At 44.2% G+C, this 21,982-nt stretch overlaps 1 pseudogene; it reads left to right on the plus strand.

The window, feature by feature from the left end:
• The first annotated feature begins 83 nt into the window (after positions 1-83).
• LOC129677304 (ATP synthase F(0) complex subunit C2, mitochondrial-like) lies at positions 84-6,211 on the plus strand (annotated as a pseudogene).
• Positions 6,212-21,982: the final 15,771 nt, after the last annotated feature.

Raw genomic sequence — 21,982 nt, forward strand, 5'->3', positions numbered from 1 at the left:
TTATTATTATTATTATTATTATTATTATTATTATTATTATTATTATTTTGCAGTTCTGTCATTTTTAACATCTCTCTTCTCAAATGTCATTAAGGTGACATTTATCTTAACATTGGTGTCCATCCATGTTTCAATGTTCCTGGTTGGGTTTCCCTCAAATCTGGTGCCATCCTCTGGTTTATAATGTGGGTGAAGACATGTCACAGATGTTGTTTCCTCTAAGATTGAAACATTCTATCCTGCAGGGAACTTCCTTCAGCAGGAAAGTAACAACTCAAAATAGCTTCAGGAAGTTCCTGAAATTTACCAGATTCACTAGGCCCCTTCCAACCAGAGTAAGAAATAAAAGCTAAGAGTCCCTCTCAAAAGAGTAGCCAAGATGCAGTGAAGACTGATAGATGCCTGGAAGAAGCAGAAACCAGCACCAGGAAGAGGTTTTGACTGAATCACTTGGAAAGGACATTCCCCAACCTGTTGAGCTGCCTGCAAGCTGTGCAGTACGCTCCAGGTTGCCAGTCTTGGTGAGCTGTCATGCAGGCGGGGGTGGGCTTTGGCAATACAGCTGTTTTTGAGTCATTGCTGCTTTTATAAGTAACCCCTCACCCATCTACCTGCAAGTAACCTCAGTAAAACTCATGGTTCACCACGTTGGACTTTGGTGTACTTTGGTCTGTCATGGGCTCCCTGTTTGGGGTGAGTAAATGTTTGTGTTGAGTGTTCTCAGGAAAAGTTTTGTCACACAACAGGAAGGAAGGTGACCCAGAGTCTGACCTATAACAGACAGGTGTTAAGGGACAGCTGACTCCATTTTGATTTATTCTTGTATTGTTCCTTATGGCGTTTTTCTCTTCCCTAATCATGGCCCCAGCTAGTCAACTTGTTTTTTGCTTGTTCTTCCTCTGTAATCCTGTGATTTACACGTCATAAATTGCTTCTATTGTTTCATGGTTTGTTCTGTGAACTGGCTGACCATAAACCCACAACACATACTTTTCTCATGACTATAAAATAATTAACTACTAACTAAATTACTTTTGTAAGCTTTTGTAATCACTTGCTCACTTGCTATAAAAAGACTCTCCTGCTTTTGGTCAGGGTCGATTCATTCTCCTACTTCTGAGGAGGTTATAAGTTTGGCCCAGCTGTAAAACGAAGTTTTACCTTGAAGCATTTTGGTGTTTGGTTTTCAACACCATAACAACCAGACTGTGTTTATTAGCAAACACACAGCAAGGGGCGGCCTCCCTTCTAAGGGCAGCTGAGGGATCTGTCAGGGGGAAGAGCTGGCTGTGGTCTTTTATAGGGGCAGGATGAGGGGCTTGGGTATTGAAAGGATTAGGCTAACTTTGTAACCTGTATGTCTGCTAAAGCCTATAGTTTTGAGTTTTAGGTCCAGGTTAAGCTAAAGCCTCTTAGTACCTTTCCAGAGAATGGAGGAATGTGACCCTATCTGTGTGGACAGATATAAAAAAAGGCGAGCAAGCAATGACCTTCACTCAGCAAAAGAAGGACCAGTCCCTTGTCTTTGAGATAGCGTTTCTTGGCAACGAACCCAGACTTCTTCTGAGTAGCTTTTGACCTGCAGCCAAAAGTCTGTAGCCCCTAATCTTCAAGGATGAGCTAGCCACCCCCACCTTTAATTGCAACTGCATCCACACTTGGCAGGACTGGCCAAGTTTGAGCACCTAAGACTAACCAATTATCTTACTTTATAGCTTCCTCATCCAATCCTAAATTGCCAAGACTGCAACTTCAAATTTCCAGCAATTTTTCTTTTAAAAACCAAAAGGCCTTTGTCTCCCGGTGCCACTCTTTGCTGACTGGCAGGGGTGACCCCATTGTGCAATGGTTAATAAACCTCTTGCTTTTGCAATGAGTCTTAGTCTGGGGGAGTTTCTGGGAAGGGCACAATCTTGAATTCCTGAGCTGTGAGACCCCAGGTCTTACAATATGAGGAAAGTATTGCCGATGTAGCCCAGCCTTCATGTCTTTTACAGACTCTCCTTCCAGAAATGGTTTGCCTAAGGTGAGGGGAGACAGACTATCTCTGAAGACAGGCTGACCCAACAGACTTTCCTTTCTGTGCTGAACAAGGCCATCTGTAATCTCATAGGAATCCTGCTCTACAGCTTCAGCACTCAAAAAGAAGGAGACCATTTTAACTGAAGTGTCTGGACAAGACAACAACATTTACTCTTGATTTAGAGGGTACGCTCACAAGAGCCGATGCATAGACACAGGAAGTGTGAATTTGGGTTTTCTTGATGGCTGTGTCTTCCCTCCATTGGCTGCTGGGGTCTGACCTCACAATAATCTTCAGTTGGCTAGTCTGAAAAGAGTTGATGCACAGGAAAAGAAGGAGGGAGGGGGAAAGGGTCGATGCTCCTAGCCATCAAATTCCTATAATAGAGCAGCAGGCCTTGGTATTAGCATAGGCTTTACTGGGTGGGGAGGATTAAAACATTTACATGAAAGCCAGCCAAGGGGGTGCACGCCTTTAATCCCGGGGCTTGGGGAGGCAGAGCCAGGTGGATCTTTGTGGGTTCGGGGCCAGCCTGGTCTACAAGTTGAATCCAGGACAGCCAAGACTATACAGAGAAACCCTGTCTTGAAAAACCAAAGCAAGCAAAAAAAAAACAAAAACAAAAAAAAAAAAAACAAAAAACAAACATTGGCATGAAAGTCTTACAAGGTGAGGGAGATGAAAAGATTTTAATTCCTTGTCCTAAACACAAATGTTATAACATTTGATATTTCTTACAGAGGACACTGAAGGGACATGATGACATTCCTGAAGCCACAGCTCTGATTCCATGTATTTTCATGTTTGCATTCTAAAAAGTACTAGAATCTGGTGATGATTCTGCCCTAATATCTTCCCACAAAACCCTTGTTCCATGTGCCCTGTATATCACTATAGCTCTGGCACTGAGTTTTAAATCTAATTTTGGAATCCATTTCTGTCTGATAGAAAACAGAACAAAGCCATTCTTGATCTGGAGACTTGAGAACCATGTCTCAGATAGGAGGTGACTAATCGTAAGCTAAGAGTGCTGATTCTTGGCATCGGGTGGCTCCCCAAAACCTCAGACCCATAACTCAGCCTAATCCTGAATAGCATTCATATAGTATCCACCAGAGCCCGGAATTTCTCCCGGAAGCTGAGCACAAAGCAATTTCACATTCTGAATTTACACCAGCTGCCAAAACTCCCCGTCTCCTGTCGCCTCCCTATGGCCCATGAAATCTTCCTTTTTCTTTTTTGTTTGTTTGAAACAAGATCTTACTGTGTAGCCCTGGCTAGCCTGGATCTCACTTTGTAGACCAGGCTGGCTTTAAATTAAAAGGTAACAGCCTGCCTTTGCCTCCCAAGTGCTAGGCTCAAAGGAGTTTACCACCAAGCCCAGCTTTCCTGTTGTTTTCTTTCTTTTTTCTTCTTCTTTTTTTAATTTTTAATTTTATTTATTTTTTAAAATTATTCACTTAACATTTCAATCATAGGTCCCTCCCTCCCTCATCTCATCCCGGTCCTGTCCTCCCTCCCTCTTCCCACCCTATCCTCCTCCCCTAGTTCTCAGGAAGGAGGAGCCCTCCTCCCCCTTTAAGGCTTTTTCTAACCTCTCCCAACATTAAACTCCCACATAAACACAGTTTGCATAAATTAGATGAGTTTTTTTTTTTTTTTTCTTAATGTTCATAGGGTGAAGAAAGTACTTTTGAGTTCAAATTAGAATCGAAACGAGAAACACGAAGAAGGTGTTGACTGGTACAAAAATGAATAACAAATAAATACGTAAGACTCACTGCCGCCCTGGTGAGATGGCACGGATGAAGCATGGCTTTGCCATCACCCCAGCAGGGTTATGAACTGGCCTTCTCTGCTTACTAAGGAGGCTGGGGCACGGAATTCTCAGTGAAGTAGACCAAGGTAGAAAAGACCAATTCCTAATTACTGCTGTCGATTTATTTAGTGACTGACGCAACGCACTGCTTGGCCAAGCACAGCTTCTCTTACTACCTGGAAAAGAACGCCCTGGAGAAACAGCTCAAACAGTGGGTCCTGTTTACAACCTGCTGTCGGCCGCGTTCACCCCCGGAAAATCCCGCTTGCTGGCTCACTCCACCTTGAGGTTTTAGCGCATAAAATGAGACTCCAAACTAGACCTGGGATGGAAGCCTTTCAGGAGCTGCCCTGGGTTCAGTCAGCGAGGCTCATGCTGGGCCTAATCCACCCGATGACACCTTCTCTCTCCCACTCTCATTGGCGTCAGGGTGCCTGTACCGGAACATCAGTCTTAGGTGATATTGGACCAGCAATCTCGCATCCTTCTACCCCACCATGTTGAGTGAGGAAAACATGTCTTCTAGCGCAGAGAGGCTGCAAGAATGCAATGTCCTGCCAGCACTATGGAGTGGATAAGAACAGAGGAGTCGGAATCTTCAAAATGACTCCATTGCTTTTTCGGTTTTTCTCTAGGATCAGTAAAAACTAAGTATGTGTGGGTGGTACTTACAACCTGTGAAAAACTCCGTTTCAGCGGCAGTTTATAGGTTAACGTCCAGTCATAGGCAAGCTTTTCGCCTCCTTGCACCTCACCATTTACAAAACCCCTCAGATGCACCCCAGAGTACACCGAACAGCACCCTCTACCCGAGGGGTGTTTTGTGCACTTCAGGTTTCTAGAGAGCACAGTGGAGCGTTTCCCGGAAGGAAAAGTGAGCCTGGGGGTAAGACGGAAACACAGAAACACTGCTAGAGTCCGCAGCGGAGCAGGAGAGGCCCTGGGAGGTTTTGGTCCATTGTCAGATTTGTCTTCCCGACTTCATGAAAGATTACGGATCTTCTTAAAGGCTGCTGACGTGGGATGCTCTGGTAGAATGTTGGGTTGAGGTATTAACCGCCTGAGCAGTTAAATGTTGGGAGCTCCTAAGCCAGTAGGGAATCGGTATAACCTTGTAAGTTCTTTAGACACTATGATCTTGAACTCTGGAAAAGCTACGTCTAGGTTGCTTTTAGGAGCTTCCCCTCAGCTCGCCATCCCGCTTCCATTTCTGGGAGTGAATCCCCTTAATGAATTCCCTGCTCCTTTCATGATCTGAATGTTCTGTCTCTGAAGCCCCTGTAGCGCGGAAAAAATATAGGGCATTAAATTAGAATTTCACATACACATACACACTTGGAGGGAAATAGTGCAGGCATGTTCAAGAGAGCACACAGAGCATTCTAACCTAAATATTAGTCATTGTCTACCTAAAGTTAAAATCTAAGTAAGTATATTGTGGTTGTTTTTTTTTTTTTTTTTAATGAATATGTTGCATTTTTAGTTCCTAAACCGAACGACTCTATTTAATACTGAATTTACACGTTCTGGCTCTCAGAAATACTGATGGTCCCACGTGGATTCCAGCCTGAGTATCGTGGATCCAGAAGGACCTCAGCTCCAGTGAGGGCCAGAGACGGGATCAAGGTTGGAGCAAAGTGATTTTTAGCAAGTCTTGGCTTGGGGAAGTAATCACTTTTTCCACTCTGTTTTTTATTCTTTTGGAAGAATCTGCTCACTGCTTACCAGTCTCTAGTACAAGCACAGAAATACAGGAATCACAAAAGGATGGCTTTTCTCTTCTTGGGGAAGTTTTGAACTGTTAGTGGAGGGCCTTGGAAATGCATCTGTATGCTGAATTGAGTTCTGATTATGAAATCTCTTTGTCACCAAATAACAGCATGCCTGATAACATTTTATGTTCTGATTGCAGGAAAAGAAGGCACTGAGTGTGGAAATTTTCTTTGCCTTACTGAATAAAATACCTTAGGAGAGGTCTCCGCTACGCCGGAGCAGGTCCCCTGCCTGAGCCCCTCATCTGTGAAAATGGCTGCCTGCTCCAAGTTCATCTCTACCCATTCCTTGGTCAGCAGCTGAGTCGTCCACAGTGGAGCCACAGTGACCAAAGGTGCCAACAGATGAGGGCCGAAGCAGCTTGACAGTACAGTGGCCTCTGACCTGGTTCATCTCTAGCCGCAGCTTCCAAACCAGCACCATTTCAAGGGACATCGACACAGCTGCAAAAGTTCGTTGTGGCTGGGGCTGTCAGCTATGCCAGGAACCCCTCTCTGAAGCAACAGCTGTTCTACGCAATTCTGGGCTTTGCCCTCTCAGCAGCCATTGGGCTCTTTTGCCTAACGGTGGCCTTGCTCATCCTCTTCACCACATGAAGCAGCCGTCTTCACTTTCACCTCCCACAGTCCTCTCCTTTCCTGTCTGCCCTGTACGATGCTCTTCCTGTACCTTCCCAGGAAGTCTTGGGGAAGTGCTTGGCTCAGGGTTCGACAGAGAGAAGACAAATAAATACTGTATTAATAAGAAAAACAAAACTGCTTTAGGAGAGATCCCCCACCCTGTTCTGTGTCTGAACTTGAATTCGGAACTCTGGGCCTCCTACATGCTAAGCATGCTCAGCCACTGAGCTGTGTCCCAGGCTCTGTGAAAATTCTCTTAACAGCCCCGTGCTGACAGATGGCAAGTAACAGCAGCTCGGCTGGGTCCAGTTTCAGGTCTGGCTCTCTCCCTCAGCCTGATGTGTACCCAAGACTTGTTGATACGCCTTGGCAAGAGGACTTTGAGACTGGCCTCTGTGTGTGGCCCTGGCCCCAGTGATATTGCTGAGCTCACGCATGCCCGCCTGCCATCACAGGCAGCTGGTCACCATACCCAAGGACCTTCGTGGACTCAACCAGTGCCATCCTCTGGGCCTGCCACAGCTGGGCCTTCACTGTGGATGTGGGTCACGTGACGCCTGTGAAGCTTCTACGGACCCTCGTCTGGGAAGATTCCCCAGTGGAACCTGCAGCTGCATCTGCCCGGCTAACTCCCCCCTCTCAGTGTTTACTTCTGTATTGGCGAGATAGTGTAAGAAATGTTGGCGTGGATAAACGGAGCACATACGGAAGACTAATCTCATAAGAATACCGTGAGTGCTGAGCCCCTCAGATCCCTCTGGCCATGCTTTCCGCACCGTGGACCTCTCTCCAAAACCGATCACATATTAGGACACAAAGCAAGTACCAGCAAACATAGAAATGTGAGAAAAAGCTCTGTATTAGATTGGACGACAACAGAATAAAGCTTAAGAATAACACCAAAATCATAGTGACTGAACAACAAAGTACTGAATGATGAATGAATCACTGAAGAAACTAAGAAGGAAACTTTAAAAAAAAATCTCATAAATAAGTGAAAATGAAAATATAACATACTAAAACCTCTGGAATATAAAGAAAAATGTAGCAAGAGGGAAATTTACAGCTCTAAATGCCCACATACCATAAAAAAACAAAAACAACCATAACAACAACAACAAAAATCAGCACACAAAAATTAGTTTGTACACTTCAAGAATTTGGACTAATAAAAACAAACTAACCCCAAAAAGTAGTAAAAAGGAGGGAGGAAAATTAGGGCAAGAACCAATGCAATGATAACAACAAGAGTTGTTTCTTTGAAAGATAAACAAGATTGGCAGAGCCTCAGACAAATTAACCAAAGGAGAGAAGACACAAAATTAATAAAATTAGAAGTATATAGTGATGTACCGCAATTGATACCAAAGAAATTCAGACAATCACAAGAGACTTCTTCTAAGCCAGAAACCCAAAAGAGATGGATGAGTTTCTAGACACATCTAAACACCAAAGTTAAAACAAGAGGGCATCGATAGTGTAAGCAGACAATAACAAGCAAGGAGATTAAAAAAGTAAGAACGTGCTTCCCAGCTGGAAAAACAAACAAACAAACAAACAAACAACCTTAGTTCCAGGTAGATTCTTTTGGACCATTAAAAAAGAGCCACAACCAATATTTCTCAAATTATTTAAAAATCTAGGTATAGAAAGAACACTTCCAATTCTCTTCTACAAAGCCAGTATTACTATAATACCAAATCCAGGTGAAGACAAACAAACAAAAAACAGAACTATATGCCAATTTTCCTAATAAGCATAGATGCAGAAATTCTCAACAAAGTACTTGCAAACTAAATTCATGAATACATTAAAGGATCATCAAGCATAATGTTGGCTTGATCCCAGAGACACAGGATGGCTCAGCATGTGTAAGTCAATAAATGTAATAAGCCATATTAGGCTTAAGTCAAATGGACTTAAAGACAGAAATCTCTTGATCATTTCATTAGCTGCAAAAGGCCTTTGATAAAATTCAAAACCCTTCATGTTAAAATTCCTATAGAGGATAGGACTAGGGGTAACTTACTTCAACATAATAACACCTACATATGCCAAGCCCACAACCAAAACATCCTAAATGAAGACAAACTAAATGCAATCCCATTAAAGTCAAGAACTAATACAGGGCTGGCCACTATCTCCAGTCTAATATAATGCTCAAAATCCTAGTTACAACAATGATAAGAGAAGGAAATAAAAAGAAGAAAAATAGGGAACAAAGTAAAGCAATCCATGTTCATAGATGACATAAAACTATACAAAAGAGAACCCAAAGATTCCACTAGAAAACTCCTAAAACTGATCGACGCTTCCAGCAAAGTGGCATGATACTAAATTAACTTACAATAGTAAACACACTGAGGAATAATTCATGGCAACTATCCCACTCACGATGGACTCAAACGAATAATGAAAATTTAAAAGCCTTATAATCTAGCCAAAGAGATAAAATACCTCTACAATGAGAACTTTAATCTCTGAAGACAAAAATCAAAGAAGACACCAGAAAAGACTCTCATACTCATGGTTGGTGGAATTAATATTGTTAAAATAGCCACAACTACCAAAAGCAATTTACGGATTCAAAGCAATTCAAATCAAAATCCCTAGAAAATTCTTCACAGAAGTAGAAAAAAAATTAAAACTCATAAAAGACCTGGATAGCTAAAACAATCCTGAGCAAAAAGAATAATGCTGAAGGTATTATCATATGGGACCTCAAGTCATACTATAGGGACATAGTAATAAAAACCGCTTAGTGCTGGCACAAAAATGGAAACACAGATCAGTGGCACAGAAAACACGACTCAGATATAAGTCCATGCAACTACAGACACCTGATTTTCAACAAAGACGACAGCAATTCCCATGGGGAGAAAGACAGTGTCTCTAGCAAATAGTGCTTGGAAAACTAAATGTCCACATATTAAAGAAAGAGACCTTTATCCCTCACTCTGCTCAAGAACCAACTCTGAGCGAATCAATGACTCCATGCAAAACAGGAAACTCTGAAACTGCCAGAATGACTAAGATTAAGAAAGCAAAGTATAACTCCACTACTCTTCTGCTGCCATTCTTGATGGTCATCCCACGGTGTCTCCAAAATTCGGGGCTTTTCTGCCGCACCAATACTTTCTCCTGGGCTCTCTCCATGGTGCCAACTTTCTCCATGACCCCCTTCAATCCTGGGGTTTCCCCTGCTACTCCAGCTGCACCTTCACCAGTTGCCTCTCCTGGTCACTCACAATGCCAAGCCTCAGCTGCTTTTCGATCTCTACCACGATAGTGACTCTTCAAACACGAACAAGTTTAATGGCCAGTATGCAGTACAACCTTGGCCACCTCTGAAACACAGCTTCTATGTGCTGACTCTGAGGAAATACTTTCCTAGAAGATTTCACCTGAGTGACACTGGTCTCTTCTTAATCACCGCTAGTTTCTTAGCTCCAATGGGACAGCATCAATTGTTCCAGCAAATCAGAGGTTTTACTTTAGTGGTTCTGTTCTGTTGTTAATCGCATCTGATTCTTCAGCTCCAGCTGACCGGACACTACAGTCTTCACAAAAATGGCCTAACCCTTCCAAACCCTACAGATGACCTGTCTCCCACAGTGAAAACAACGGACATGTTTATATCTAGGATTATCAGCCACTGCTTGTCCAAATACATAGTCATTAGGGTCAATATCAGCAGTAGTTCTAATCCGTTCATCCATGGGTGCTGATTGAGCTTTTAAAGACCTAAGAGCTTCTTACATTCTGCATTTTTTTTTTGAAAGCTAAAAGTTTTAATCAATACCTGCCTCACATCTGGATCTGATATTTCCCTGTCTACAATGGAGATTAGTCAATGTAAGAAATCAGTAAAAGTCTCTCTGGGGCTTTGCGTAATTGTCATGAATGACATAAACCTTTTGTTGTTCTTTTACCTTATCCCAGGATCTTAACGCTACCGAAATACATTGCATAGCAGAGTTGTCAAATTGCATCTGCTTTCTTAAATTAGCACATTGATCTCCACTTAACAATTGATCTTTTATGACATTAACACCGTTAGCCCTGTTACAATTTTTCGTCATTGCAGCTTTTTCTTCTTGCTACCATGTCAGCCATGTCAGCTTCCAGAACAGCTGCTGCTAAATCTTTCCAGTCTTGAACAACAGTCCTCTTTTGGGTAGCCCAGGTATTTAACATCTGTCTCACAGGGTGAGTGCGTAAGTTACTACTGATTCTTTAAAATGTTTTAGGTCTTGTATTTTAACAGGATTCCAGGCCAGCTGTTCAGTTTGTGAATCTTACTTAATGTAGAACTACCCTATGACCCAGCCATGCCACTTCTTGACATACACACAAAGGATTCTGTATCCCACCACAGAGACACTTGCACATTTATGTTTGTTTCTATTCTTAATATCCAGGAGTGTATCCAGCCTAGATGTCCACCAGCAGATGAATGGATAATGAGAATGTGATACATATACTAAAGGGAATCTTATTCATCTGTAGAGAAAAGTGAAATTAGCAAGAAATAGACAGAATTGGAAAATGTATTAAAGGAGGTAACCCAGGCTCTGAAATATACATACTTCATGTTCTCTAGCACAAGTGGGTTCTAGCTTCTAATTTAGAAACGTATGAATATAGAGAGGCAAACAATTACAGAATAAGAGGCTAGAAAGAAGCTCATCGTAAGGGAGCGTTCTGAAGTGTGTGTTTGGGGGGGTTAATATACATACAATACAAAAGGAGAAAAGGGAGTTCTGGGTAGAAGGGAGTGGAGGTACAAGGATACGGGGTGTGGTAGGGAGAATCAACCCCCCAAATAGTAACAGCATGGTCTGGTACTCTGTATTTGTTAGTTATTTTGCCCCCTGAGCTCTGCTTGCTTTCCTTTATGAGCAGACACCCACGGACCCCAAAACGACGTTTGTAATACTTGCCTGCAAGTTATCCCTGATTGGATGAATAAATGCCTACCTACCTGGGCAGGGCAGAAGTTAGGAAGGTGTGGCCAAGGTTCACATGCTTGGAGAAGGTGGAGGACCGTGGGAAGAAGGAGAAGAGACAGGTAACGGAGGAGAAGGAAGGAGAGTCACCATGGGATAGGTAGAGGACCACATGGACCGGGAGAAGGAACAGCATGGAAAGAAGCATGCCAGATGGAGAGCAGGTGCGAGTGTTTATGGGGATATTGCACGGGAAGTAGCCCAGATAGGAATGAGTAAAGCAAATGGCACAGATGTGGGGCTGAGAAACAGCAAGGTAACTTAGGGGGTAATATCCGCCCAGCCCCAGGTGAAACAGCGCTTATTTAAATACGACAGGTGTCTGTGTCTTTTATTGATATGGTAGCAGGTTAATGATAACTGCCATAATAATTTTAGGTTTTTAATAATAAACATTATTAGCCATTTTTTAATTTACTACAACATCAAACAATGAATATTCCATGTGGAAACCTTTACTCTGTAAACTAACTGTAAAAAAATTAAAAATGCAATTCTAAATATGTGTGTGTATGTATAAGAGCATATTCTTTAAAATTAGAAAGACAAAGTGAAAATCACAACCACTGGTAATAATTAGGAAATACTTCTCTCTCGGGGATTAGTAAGCGTCTCCGTAAGTAAAGTGCTTGCTGGGCAAACATGAGGACCTGAGTTCAGGCTCCCAGAACCCATGGAGAATGCCAGGTGTGTTTGCCATCCCAGCACTGGGGAGGGAGGCAGAGTCAGGCAGGTCTTTGGGCCTTGCTGGCATACGCTATTGTTTCTGAACTCATGCGTTCCAGGATCAGTGGAGACACTATTCAAAAAAAAAAAAAAAAAGATGGAGCTTGATGGAGAAAAACGTTCAACACTGATGTCTGACTTCCACAGGCGTGTGCATATGCACACACCGTAATAATCTCTCTCTCCCAAGATCTGCCAAGAAGTGAAAAGCCACTATCCTAAAACATCAGGATACCTGTTTACTTTATACCAAACGTAGCAGAAACTCAGAATTCTCCAAGTAGCTACCCCCAGCCTCATACAGACATACAGACGTAGACACACACACACAAATAAACACACACGGGCAGACACACAGATAGAGACCCAAACACACAGAAACACGCTAACACGTAGGATGTGTATCCACTGGGCTCACATTTAACCTGGAAGACGTGGCAGGTATCAGTGAGCAGGCATCCTAAATACTTTGTGGTTAGGGACTTTGCTTTTATCTCAGACAACGCATTGTCTTATTCTACAGCCTCAGCTTGCAATCAGAAAACGACAGCTCAGTACATGGCTTTCTGTACCGAATTTCTGGGGTAGACGGAAATTGAGTTTTCTTCCTTCCAGCATGCCAGCAACACGCCGGCATCTGCAGAACTCCCGATAATTAGATCAATTGGCAAATGCACTGCAGACTCAAGGAATATCTGAACTCAATTTTCCTGCCCTATGTGGGCTTTGTTTCCTTATCACTACTGTGGCCTAATTAACTTTTCTCAAATTTGCACAGGCTTTTTCCCCAAGGAGTCTGAACCATACCCTCTCAGTAGGAACGTATTTTATTTGATTTTTATTCAGAGACAATTTGAAAGTGTGGCGCAAGGAGAGAGGAAGGGTGGACTGGGATGGATTTTTCCGTAGAGGCATGATGTGTTCTAAACCCCATTTAGAGCAAGTAGGTCTTAAAAGTAGCTCAGTTGTTTTCTCCAGCTGCTACCTTGTTATACACGTGCACAGTTGAGGAAAGCTGCCTGTGTTGGAACGCTGAGAGCATGCTAGCATGTCTCTGACGGTGTTCATATATTATGGTCAAAGACCTTGAGAAATACATGAACATGTGGAGGAAAGCTTGAGTGTGCCGGTGTGCAGCCGTGAGGGTGACCTCTTCCATGGGAACGGTGTGTGGCCCCACCTCATTAAAAGGGGTGTGAAGACTTAGCTTTGGCCTAATGTTGGTGATTTTGAGGAAAATTCAAGGCATCCTGGTTCTGTTCTAGGTTGGATACTCTCAGAAAACAGAGGCAGTTTTATGGTTGGATATGTCGATTTTTCTTTCCCCTCTGGAAGACACAGAAACGTAACTCCACCAGGCTTTAGCCGTTTGTCCAGCCAATCGCTGGCCGTGCAATGGCAGGGTCTGCAAATGCTGAGTGCAAGATTCAGTTAACTACTTTTGGAGCCCTTTAAAATAATCTCTGTTTGGGCCCTTATTCTATAAATAGAAAGTTAACAGTATTATTTTCCTCATTCATTTAGGCTCACCATCCAGTAAACTGTCTGGCTTGTCATGTGGTATCTTGTGGTATCTTTCCTATTTTTAGCTCTTTGTAACCACTCCAGAAAGTGATGGATTGTCCTTACGGATTTGCCTAGCTTGTCTCCAGACACAATTTTATACCTTCCCGTAGATGTTTCTGTCTGACTGGAGAGAAATGAGTTGCTTGGGCAGCGCCCTGCTTTCAGGTGTGTCCCACTTAGAGAAGCCGTGGGGCTTGTCCACCATCTTGAGCACTTTGAGTTGCTTTTTGACTCTCTTCTCTCTTCTTTCTGGTCCATTCTGCTTGGGTGGAATTCCCTCCTCTGCTTACTCTACTTGTCTCTTACATGGATAGTTCGTGCCACGGGCCTGCCAGCTTGATTCTCCTTAGAGATCCGTTTAACGAGATCCCAACCACGCCTTCCACAAATAGATCACGTCGGGGTGGCGGGCACGGCCCAGCGCTTGACCTTTTGAACTTGTGTCCAGTCACCTCCCTGCCTTTGCCAAGGTTGCCTTGCACAACTGCTAATCCCCGGATGCTCACTTTGGTGGGGAAATGGTTCTTGAGGCTCCACACATGTCACTTCACAGCCCTAAGGATTACTAGCCAGGTACCACCCTCTCAAAAACCCAAGGACCTCCATAGGCTGCTAGAAGGACTCTCAAAGCAAACAGGCTTTTGTTTCGGGGTGTCGGGTTTCATTCAGAGTAGGAAAAGACAAATGTATTGGACACGAAGCAAAGGAGCAGCCGGCAGGGCAGGGAGAGAGACACCTGGTAGGAGATGGTGGCCTGAGGAGGTTTCCATTTGGGAGCAACCCGCTCTGCAGACATGGCTCCCTCCACAAATGAGGGCAGCCTTCTTCGGACAGCATTTAAATCTGGGCCAGGGCTGGCTTTGTGGGGAAGGTTGTGGTTAATTTTGATGTTGTCACACTATGTTTCCAGTGCCCTCAGACTCTGGAGCAACTGTAAACCTCTAAGTAACCCAGAAACTGCTCTTGGTACAGTCTAAAAGGAATTGCTTTTACGGCACTTTATGGAGAATCTATGGACCAGAGCTTTATTGGGAAAGCACACAGTGGGAACTTTATTTTTTGGGGCTTCTCAGTTATGGCATTCAGTGCAAAATATTATACAGTCCTGCTGCTGCCCCTCAACAGAAGCAGAACAAATATCCAGAGAGTCAGAGGAACCCCTCCGCTCCCACCACACACACACACACACACACACACACACACACACACACACACACACACATCAGCAGTAAGTCATGAGGCCAGAGCTTAGCCATATCTTTATGACTTGGAAGGAAAGAAAAGAGAACAAGAGACAACCAGGTTGCCATGGTGTTCGAGGCTCATCTCCAGGACCAGAAGACTAACAGCTGCGGTGAGACAGCGTCTAATTCACAGGGAAGAAGCTGTCTGTCTGTAGCCCATCAGAACTATGGAGAGTTGGGGGCTTCTCACAGCATTAGCTGCTATCTGCGATGGGATGGATGATCCACCTTAACCTCAAATATTCAGGGTGTCATTTGGAACCCCCTCAGGTCCACTTGCTGTTGCCTTGCTGGTTTTTTTAAGAGTTAACGTCAGTCTGCATGAGTTGACATAAATGAACTAAGGAAGATGGTTCCTTGGTTTGATTACTCACCCCAGTGCTGGATCTTTCTGGTTAACGTTAGGTAGCCTCACAAGGCCTTCTGTGACTTTTCTTCTTTCGAACACCAATGAAACTCCCTTTATGTCTTATTTTTCGGGCAGCTCCTGAGGGTACAGAAAAGGACGCTAGTCCTAATTCCAAGTGCAGAGAGGAAAGAGTCTCTCCAGGACAGGGCGATACCGGCCTCGGGGAAGCACTGAGCATGAGAGAGAATCTTCTGGAAAGGGGTAAAAGAATTTATTCTGTAAAGGCAAAGCCCTTGCGATATCTGCCTTCTTTGCTTCTGAAATGCTCAGCAACCGTGACAGGGCTTCAGGTGAAGTGCAAATGCTTTGTCTGTGAAATTGTGGGCGTTAGGACTATTTGTTCCCCTTCTATTTTACTCTGGGGAATCACAATAAACCTATTTCATTTGTTTGTTCACTTTTGAGAATTTTATATGTAAGTACTATTATGTTGGTGTGCGGGCAATTCAGCTGTCCTGTCCTCACAGGCCTTTAGGGCCCTGACAACATTCTGTGCCATCACCTGCCCCCTATGTCATTACCTCACCAGGTACACAGGATATACCCCACCTGCCACCCACCCCCTCTCTCTTTTTTTGGCTCGATCTATCTGTCTATCTACCTATCTTCTTGCTTGCTCTCTTGCTTTTGCTCTCCCTCAGTTTCTCTCCCTCTCTCTGTCTCTGTCTCTCTTTATCTTGCTCACTCACTTGCTCTCTTATTCTTGCTCTCCCTCAGTTTCTCTCCCTCTCTCTGTCTCTCTGGAGAACCCCTAGTTCTCTCGTCCCCTCCCCTCTTCCACAATAAACTCCCTTCCTCATACCAAATATGTTTTGGTGGATTCTTAATGATAATTATAACAAGTACAATATTTTCATTATATGCCTCCCTCACTCCTTAAATTCTATCCATGTCTCCCTATATCCCCTCCTAAAATTTATGTTTTCTTTTATAATTGTTATATGTACAATCTACTAAGTCCAGTTAGTTTTACTCATATGTACCTGGGTCAGGGCTGAGCATGGGCATGGGCAGCTGACTCCCCCTGAAGTTTAACATACTTTCCTCTCTTGATGGATGCTTAGTCCTCTCTAGTCTCTTAGGTAATGACTAAGAGGGTTTGTAATTCTTCACTTGTCACTAGCTTTTTGCACTGATACAGCGATCCCACCCACCTGACAGCAGATGACTCTTCTTGGCCTCTTAGCAGGATTCCTTTCTAAAGCTGTAAATGTTGTAGTTGCCACTGGGTCTTCGCTGCAGGCTGCAGGTCAGAGCTGCTTGGCACAGGACCTTGCTTTCCAGCGTCTCCTCCACAGCTTACCCAGCAGCCCAGCTGTGTGTGTGTGTGGGGGGGGGGGATTAAAAAGTGCCTACAGGCAAGAAGCAGGGAGTTTGGGCCTGAGCTGCCGTGCACTAAGGGAGATGGCTGCCAGGTTCTTCCAGCGTGAAGATGACAGACCGACAGACAATGGCCAGGTCATGCACCAAGACAGAACTCTGACAGGATTTACATCCATCAGCCCAGGCAGCCAAACTGTGCCTGTGCGAGTCACCTCAGCGTAAAGGATTAAGGTGGTACCTGGAAGCAGGGAGCCCACCCAGCAGATGGTAAGTTCCGCTAACAGAAGTGAAGCCAGCCTTCTTCCAGGAAGGCTTTTGAGCAGGCAGAATACTGTGCAGGGCATCTGCAAACCTGAACATGCTCTGCCTTTGAAGTGTCCCCTAAAGATTCCAGAAAAGAAGTTGCCTTTAAATTAAAATGCATACGAAGGAGTTCCTCTGCGTACCTACCAGAGTCAGTAAGAAAATGGGGAAACTAATGCTGGCTATGTGATCTGGTAAGAGTTTCGTAGTTAAAGAAAATCTAGGAGAATGGAAACCAAAGAGCAATCATGGCAGAACATAGAGCCGGAGGATCAGGAAGTCTGCTGTGAGGGTGTGCCTTCTAACCATGACAACAAAGCTACTCCCAGGAACCCTCAAGAATATGGCTGCCTGAACGAGACCAGGATAATTCCAACAACAGCTGACATCCCAGTGCAAATGTGGGAAATATCACCAGTCCCTCCCTCTAGGTGAAGATCTATGGGCAATCAGCGAGTCCTTGAGGAAAAATCATGAGCTTCCTGATTGGTGATCCAGTACCAAGCGGTCATCCCTAAACACACACACATACACAGAACACTGGAAGCACTCAGCGGGTTACATTTCCATGTTAGTTTGTTTATATGTATATGTAGCAACAGTGGATAGAGAGGACAAAGCCATGAATTTGGGAGGGAGGAGACCTGGGAATGAAGAGAAGGCGGGAGAAGTGATGCAATTCTAATTTAATTTGTTTTTTTAAAGCTCTTCTTTATGAGAAATGTGAGAAGTGATGACACACTTGGAGTAGTTTCCCCTGCAGTTGTAGGTCACTAACCTGAGCTGACGAGGGCCCCTCCACGCGCAGGCTTCAACCATCTACGCTCATGGAAGAAGGCGGAACCATCCCGACTTTCGTGTCTCTGAGTTTTTCCCGTTAGTGCCTTATCTCCATCCTGTGTGGCGAGTTAAGAACAGATGAAAACCCCAGGCAAACTACAGAGTAGAGCTCTCAGCCTCTGTGTCCTTGCCCTTCTCTGGGCTGTCCAGGGGTGAGCACCCCAGGAAGTTCAGTGAAAAAAAAAATCTTTTTCTCTGCTTATTTCTTGAAACTGGGATGCCTACACTCAGTGATCTGTGGTCCTTAAGAACAGCAATGCGCAGTGAAGGAAAAAAAAAAACTGGGTCTGCAGCTATAGAGATCAAAATTCACAATTTTGGACTCAAACCTGTCTTTTCTGTAGTCTCTTTTGCACACTCACACTTTTACTCTCACTCCGTTATTCTGGATAGTTCTATTGGATAGTGCTATAGTTCCGTGAAAACTCACGATACTTTCTGCGCGTGATGAGTCTGTGAGCCATGCCTGGGTACAAAGAACACTTTGATGCCCTCACTTTGTAGCTCAGGGAAATCCACGCTCTTTCTTGAGGAATACTGAAGAGGATGGGGGGGGGCGATTGTTTTTCTGTGTTGTAAGCTGATAAAATTTCCCCATATTTCAAAGAGTAACTTTTCCCAGTTGAGAAAATTAAGCCATAATTTGGGGCTCTCCCACTTGTAGTATTTACTTAAATACTTCCCCACATTGGTGCAGACCTTCCGCATAAAGGTCTCATACAGAAGCTGTTCGTCCTTGGTGGATCTATACAGATGGATATTTGTCAGAGGATCCTACTGTGTTCTGGGAAATGAGCACAATGAGGTGAGCGATTTCTGTATGGCTGCCTTCCTGTAGCCTGTTTTTATTTTAAAATTTATTTTATTATTTTAAGTGTTTGAACTACCACATGCATGCCTGGTGACCTTGGAAGCCAGTAGAAGGCATCAGATCCCCTGGAACTAGAGTTATAGGTGGTTGTGGGTGCCATGTGGGCACTGGGAATCAAACTCAGGTCCTCTTGGAGAGCAGCTGGTGCTCTTGCCTACTGAGCCATCTCTCCAACCCTATTCTCACAGTTTTGAACCATGACTGGCACACACTAGACACCAAATCCCACTGAATGAATGAGGTGGCAGACATGAAGTCACCCGTGCTTGTCTTTGTAGACTCACTCTTAGCAGAGCTGAAGGAAGCTCGATGACACTATTGTTCTTTATCAGATGAATTAATGCAGTGAATTATTTATCAGAAAAATGCCGATAGAGAACTTGGACAAGACAAATAAAAGTTACAGAGAATGTTGCTTTTATTTTTCTGCTAGGTAACTGGTTGGAGCCTGGCTAGGGGAGGAGAAAGCGTTCCGGTTCTTCTAAGACTTATTCTAAGTTTATTTAAGAAAAATGCTTGTAAGCATCAACCAAAGCACTGTATCTTGAAAACTGAAAAAAAGTCCAAGAAGTAGAGTGTGAGGAAATCTGGCTTCTCTGATGGTTTAGTGAGTGTGTGGCAGATGTGTCTGTAATTTAGCATAATTACTCTTCCACCAAAGCCAGTGCTAATCCTTTAACAGTTTCTTACCACATTGGGCTCCGTCTTTGACTTTCTATCAGTTCCATATGACGAGCCAACTTGGCCTATTTGACAGAGAGCAGGCTGACATCCACCAGATGTGCAAGAAGACACAGCAGTCCATCGGATCACTGTCCCCTGTGCCTAACTTGGTGTGCTACACTGTGCTAGCCATGAACAAAGCCCACAGCAGCCCGGCACTCCCAACTGTGGGTCCCTGGACATGCTTGCTTCATTTTAAAAGCTTCCCTGTCAGTGTCTAAGTGCAGATATCTGGCTTTCTTTTTCTTTTTTTTTCCTACAGATGTCCAGTAACTCCCTTAAGGGAGAATGAGCTATAGACTTTAACTTGAACACTATGCAACTGGCGATAAAGTTTATTAGTGTTCTTTATTTGTAATTTAAACAAAATGATCTACTTAGAAATGAACTCTCTTTGGCCAGGGAGTCTCAGAAGGAAAAGACACCTGCCGGCAGACGTGACAATGCAAATCCCTGCAAGCTGTCCTCTGGCTTCTACCCATGCGTGCAGCCACACACATAGAAACATAAATACAAAAATAAACAAATAAGAAGTGACCTCCCTTGAGCAAACTATATTAAAGTCTCATAGTTAGGGGGAGAACTGCGGCTTAACTATTTAATATTTACTCTTCTTTTTCAGCTTATACCTGCCAACTTCATCTGTGTTTCTTTAGTTAAAGCTTTGCATATTTTGTGAAATTTAAATCCCCGTCATGAATGGAAATAATCCATCGAATAGCTATCATTCACAAGCTCACCGTGTCAAGGTACTATTCTCTCTCACAAGAAATTTCCGTAGTGTAGTTTCTGCGATTACGGAAGTGCGCACAAAGAAACGAGCAAACCGAAGAAAAGCATCCCTCAGGGGAGGCTGCTGAGGGTTTGGACTGTTATCCACTGGCAGGTACAGAAAACCTGTGTTACTCCGGCCTGAATAAGGGGGTCATTATTCACCCTGTAAGACGCCCACAGGAGGGTGTGTGCGGCTGCAGGGAGTCCAGCTGAACCTTGGTTCCTCTGTGACCCCCTTGCCCTGCCAGCCTTTGAGCAGGGCTTTGTCTTCAGGCTGGGATGAAAAGCTGCAGCACTCCTAGACACGTCACATCTATGCATGGCTGTGTCTTCAAAGGAAGTCTCTGATGTTCAAGAATGACGCTCCTTCAGCATGGAGTGGGCATCAGGTGCCTCGGGGAGCAAGTGATCCAGACGGTGCCATAAGAGCACGCCTAACCCAGTGAGCAGCACTCGGGAGAGGATGGCCATGGTGCTTTGGTGGCCCTTGCAGCTTTTGGAGGAAGGATTACTCACATAAATATTACGACAACAAGAGGAAAAAGCTTCGGTACAGGTGACCAAAGCTGCATCTGTGACCGTGAAGGACAGTCAAGGGCAGAGTAAAGAGTAACTAGGTAAAATTAAAACCCAGAGGTTACAGGGCTGAAATCTGCTTCATCTGGGGGCGTGATATCTGGGAGGGAGTCGTAACTCAGGCTGGTTCCCAACTGACCCCTTTTGGAGTTACCACCCAGTACACAGGCACGTGGGCAATCTTGGGTTCTCAGAAGACACCAAAGAGGGAAGTGATAGCGATGGAGAAGAGTTCCCCTGCAGCATGCGGTACACTTATCTGTGCTCCCAGCAGCTGGCAGGCAATGGAAGGAGGTTAGGAGACCTAGGCCATTCCCAGCTGCACAGTACTGCAGAGTGTTACAAAATATAAAGATTCAGCGGCGGGGGCACCGTGGCGGCCCAGGCCAAGGTGTGCCCCCTGAGAAATTACGCCATGCAACAGATCTGATATAAGGAGGTTCACTGGGGGAAGGACAGGAGAGCCTGGAGAAGGGGTAGAGGCATCCAGCTAGCCATGTCAGCAGCTGGAGGGGAATAGAGACAGAAATGGAGAGAGAAAATGCAAAAAGAGAGGGAACAGAGAGAGTTGGGGTGGCAGGGGGTCTTTTGATCTGGCAGCCCACACCTGGTAGTGGCAGGTGACGATGTAAGACGTTGCTAGGTTGCTGAGGTCAGACTAGCTGAAGCGCCCATACACTAACACATAGCAAAACCTTGTTTCGGAAAAAGAAAAAAATTAATTAACCCGTGTGTTCTGTCTCCAACCCCTCTATTTACACATGCTCTTAGTGGTCCTTATTAATTATCTTGTTCTGGGTATAAAGGTAGATTGATTAAAAGATGGCTGATAATTTTTAAATGAGCATCTGGATTAGCTGGGCTTCTAATTAAGGTGAAGAAATGGACCGGAAAGTTAAGCCAGAGAAAGAAATGGCTTGGGCATACGCTGAAATCCTGAAGATTTTGGTGATGGCAAGTTATAGGAACTGGTTTCAGGCCCTTCCCTCTGAATTGCAATTAGAGTAAATTAACCATCTCTAATGGGGGAAATCTGGCCCCTTTTATTATGTGTATAACTTTGGATTTATTTAACAATAAATGAATTTTTATTTTTTTGTTTTATTAATTTATTCACTTATTTTTATTAATTTATTCACTTTGTATCCCACCTGTAGCTCCCTCCCTCCTTCCCTCCCAAACTCACCCTCCCTCCATCCCTTTGCCCCACCCATATCCCTCCCCCAGTCCACTAATAGGGGAGTTCTTCCTCCCCTTTCTTCTGATCCCAGTCTATCAGGTCTCATCAGGACTGGATGCATTGTCTTCCTCTGTGGCCTGGTAAGGCTGCACCCCATCAGGGGGAGATGATCAAAGAGCAGGACAATCAGTTCATGTCAGAGT

Source organism: Psammomys obesus, unplaced genomic scaffold (assembly GCF_907164565.1).
Source record: "Psammomys obesus unplaced genomic scaffold, mPsaObe1.curated_primary_1811, whole genome shotgun sequence".
NCBI lineage: Eukaryota > Metazoa > Chordata > Mammalia > Rodentia > Muridae > Psammomys > Psammomys obesus.